The following is a 4477-nucleotide window of genomic DNA, read 5'->3' on the forward strand; positions in this document are numbered from 1 at the left end:
AGAAAGAGAAAGGAGAGAGGAGAGAAAGAGAGAGGGAGGGAGGGAGGGAGGGGAGAGAGAGAAGAGAGAGGGAGAGAGAGAAAGGAGAGGGAGGGAGGGAGGGAGGGGAGAAAGAGAGAGGGAGAGAGAGAGGGTGTATGTACCTGTGCATTTGCGTGTTGAGACCACGGGTTGACATCGGGTCTCTTTCTCAATTACTACCCACCTTATTTTTCTTTTCTTTCTTTTTCTTTCTTTCTTTTTTGTTTTTTTTGTTTTTTTGTTTTTTTCAAGACAGGGTTTCTCTGTGTAGCCTTGGCTGTTCTGGAACTCACTCTGTAGACCAGGCTGGCCTTGAACTCAGAAATCTGCCTGTCTCTGTCTCCCAAATGCTGGGATTAAAGGTGTGCGCCACCACTGCCCAGCCCACCTTATTTTTCAATAAGCCTTTATTTACTTGTGTGTATGTATTCACCATAGGTCAGAGGACAACTTGCAAGGTGTCAGTTTTCTCCTTCTACCACAGAGATCAAACTTCTCAGGCTTGGTGGAAGAAACGTTCACTCACTGAGCAATCTTCCTGGGCCTCTAGTTTATTTAAGTTTATTTATGTGTTTGGGTGTTTTGCCTATATGTGTATCTGCGTGCTGTGCCCACAGAAATCAGAAGAGGATGTGAGATCCTCTGGAACCGGAGTTGGAGACAGTTGTAAACCCCCATGGGTGCTAGGAATCAAACCCAGGTTCTCTGCAGGAGTAGTAGATGCTCTTAGCTGCTGAGCCATCTCTCCAGTGAGCTGCTGGGACCTGGCTCTGTGCTCTCAGAGCTGGGCTTGCAGATGCTATAGTTGTTCCTCCCCTACACTTGTCTCCTCTGTTCTGGGAGCTGAGCTCAGGTCGTCATGTCTCCCAGTCGCCCCTTCTTTCCCAGTAGAATATTACGTCTGCAGAGGGGCAATTCAGGCAGCCTCTTTCCTCCTTAGCAGCTGTAAGTAGCAATTTGTGGCCATTAAGAGGCAAAGGAGAAGCCAGGATTGCAAATACACTTTTCTCCCCTTTCCCTGCTGGGAGTTGTAAACTCCATGGCTGGAATTAGGGAAGCCATGTTGAGAGCAAGTGGATGCAAGTCACACCATGATCTTGGCTGAGATGGGGACCAGGGGCCTGGTTCCTGAGGCCACTGAAGATGATGTTCATCACATCTGTATCTTGATGCTGCTTAGTGTTGTTACAGCAACTGAACACAAAATTAGTTTTTTTTTTCTTTTTAAAATTTGAGACAAGATCTCATGTAGCCCATGCCTTCAAACTGACCCATGTAGTTCAGGCTAACCCCAAGTTTCCGAGCTTCCTGCTTCTACCTCCTGAGTGCTAAGATCATGGTATTTCAGGTGTGTACCATGGATGCCCAGTTTATGCTGTTCTGGGAGTCAAACCCAGGGCCCTGAACAAGCTAGTCAAACACTTTACTAAAGGAGCCAACTCCCCAGTCCCATGAGCATGTGGTCTCCACCTCTGTTGGAACTCACTGGGTGGTGGGTTTACATCAACAGTCGCTCACTGTCCTTCTGCATTTGAAGCATCTCTCATCTGGCTCTGGGATGCCTCATTCTCCCCCTTCTGTGGCTGGTCCTTTTCTCTTTCTGTAGCTGCTTCTTCCTCATCTGACCTCTGGCTTGTATTGGTGGGTCCTAGCCCTGGGTAGTCCCAGTCTGTTGTCCTTGAAAGCCAGCTCTACCCTGATAGCTCACATGGGCCTCTGTAAAGCTGCCCTCTGAGCCCCTGACAGAGGCAGCCGCATCTGTAGCCAGAACCCTCCATTTCTTGCCCTAGCTCTTCCACCTGCCCCACGCCAACCACTCAACCTAGCTGGCCCTTGATTTTTTTTTTTTTTTTTGAGACAGGGTTTCTCTGTGTAGCTCTGGCTATCCCGGAACTCACTCTGTAGACCAGGCTGGCCTCGAACTCAGAAATCAGCCTGCCTCTGCCTCTGCCTCCCAAGAGGCAATTTGCTGGGACTAAAGGCATGCGCTACCATTGCCCAGCCCTTAACTTCTTCATACCTCATTTACACCTTCCAGCAAACTGCTTCACCATTACTAGGATTCAGCTACAGTTTTCTTATCTTCCAGTGATTACAGACTCACTCTTCTCCCCTGGACATTCACTGTGGTCACTGGGAGAACCAGAGTGGTATGTGGAGAGGAGGTGAGGTGGTCAGGGAGGAGGAAACACTGGCTAGGGCAAGCTGAGGGCCCATTCATAGAGTCTCTGACGGGAACATCCCAGCTTGGTGTGAGTGGCTGAGTAATGATTGATGGTCACCAGTTCTGGGTGGCCACACAAGTAGGGACTTTCCAAGTGCAGTGAAGCCTGCTGAGGTACAGCCCGTCAACTCCCATCAGGGTACAGATGAGGGCTGCTGGAGTTCTGTCAGGTACAGGAGTTCTCAGTTGCAGTTTGTGTTCAGGGGCTGGGGATGTGGGATGTGACTCACTTTGAGGAAGGAAGTCATATTGGTACAGGGATAAGGAAGGGCCCCAAAGCTCAGGTCCAGCACCAGGCCCTGGTTTAAAGAGGCCAGTCCCATCCTTTCTGGACAGTGTCCCCATGTCACCTTAGCTGCCTCAGTAGGAGCAGCAGAGTTGCCAACCAAACACAGGGGATCAGAGAAGAGCCATTTCTGTGTCTGCTAGACAGTCTGTGCTGGGCCTGCAGCAGGTGTTACTGTTGTGTTTTATAAAAATATAGGGAGAGAGAATATGTTTGGTGGGTGCACATTCAGGTGTGGGGGAAGGGGTGCCTCCGAGAGCCCATGCTGAGGCATCCCTTCCCCCTGAGGGACCAGCCACAGGACAGTATAGTATAGAATAGAGTTTACTCAGGACATGGGGAGTGGAGCTGAGAGGGTAGTAGAGATGGAGAAAGGCAGAGAGTAGAGGAGTAGAGACCGGCCATGAGCATGTGGAAAGAGAGGGGGAGGGGAATGAGGAAAGAGGAGGAACAGGAGGGAGAGAACAGAATGAGAGCAAGAAGGAAAGAGGGAGAGAGAGGAGGGGCAAGCAGCCCCTTTATAGTGAGTCAGGCACACCTGGCTGTTGCCAAGTAACTGTGGGGCGGAGCCTAGAAGGAATGTTAACAGTTACAACCAGTTTCTACAGCAGGTGAGACAAAGGCCTGGGCAAAGCACCTGAACCACATACAAACGAGACAAGCTGGGGCAGAAGAGCACACAGACCCCAGGGTCCAACCTGTCCCCACTGAAGGCTGTCACCTCTGCTCCCCTGAGACATATGTCAGGAGCAGGGTGGGGAAGGGAAAGCCTGCTAGCAAAGGTGAACAAGTGTCCTGAGGAAAGGCTGACAGAATGACTAAAGCTGTGCCAGTTCCCCATCATAGCCTCAGTGTCTGTCGTCATCCCCATGGCTCCTCCCAACAGAGCAGTGACTCAGGGTCTTTGGTGTGATAACAAGGCAGCCAACTATCTTGTCCCATGGCACTTATGTTTTAAGTCAGAGAAGAGCGGGGAGGCGGGGCTCCATCCCAGGAGGCCTGTGTGGAACTGGCTGGGGATTGGAAGGGTCAAGGGGCCTCAGAGCAGGGCCTGGAAGGTTCTGACCACAGCGAGGGTGGATGGGGAGAGGTGGCAAGGGGCTAGAGAGACTGCAGGCATGGTGGTCTGGTACCCTGGGATCACAGGCAGGCTTTGAACAACTGCAGGAGCCTTTAACAGAGATGGTGGGGAGGTTGGCTCCAGCTTGGCAGCCTGAGTATATAGAAAAGTGCATGCGTAAGGTGCTCCGTCAGCTTCCAGGGGACCGGTGGCCTTGCCTGGTGCCCCTTAGCTTTCATCACTCCAGAAGAGGGGGCCTCAGATTCTCTGGAACTAGAGGCACAGTCCCCTAGAGTTGCAGGGTGGTGATGTCTCCGTCCTTTTGCACCCCTTTGGATCTCAGTGGAGTCAAAGGGCACAGGGGGACCCCTTCCTGGCTGGCACTCGCCGCTTTGTGTTGTTTTAAAACTGGGTCTCTCTGTGTGGCCGTGGCAATCCTGACACCTATGTAGACCAGGCTGGCCTCAAAGGTGTGAGGCATAAGGTGTGTGTGAAACACACAGGCTGCAGGCAGAAGGGGCGTGCAATGCTTTGGAGCTGGGTTGTCAGCCAACTGATGTGGGTTGCTGGGAACAGAACTCAGGTCCTCTCCAAGAGCAGCAAGTGCTCTTAATATCAGGGCCATCTCTCTAGCCCTCCCAGGGTTACTTTGAAATATTGCATCATGCCGGGCGATAGTGACACATGCCTTTAATCCCAGCATTTGGGAGGCAGAGGCAGGCAGATTTCTGAGTTCAAGGCCAGCCTGGTTCACAGAGTGAGTTCCAGGACAGCCAGGGACTACACAGAGAAACCCTGTCTCCAAAAAAACAAAAACCAACCAACCAACCAACCAACCAACCAACCACCACCACCACCACCAACAACAACAACAACAACAACAAAA

This window comes from Mastomys coucha, unplaced genomic scaffold, assembly GCF_008632895.1.
Source record: "Mastomys coucha isolate ucsf_1 unplaced genomic scaffold, UCSF_Mcou_1 pScaffold11, whole genome shotgun sequence".
Classification (NCBI taxonomy): Eukaryota; Metazoa; Chordata; class Mammalia; order Rodentia; family Muridae; genus Mastomys; species Mastomys coucha.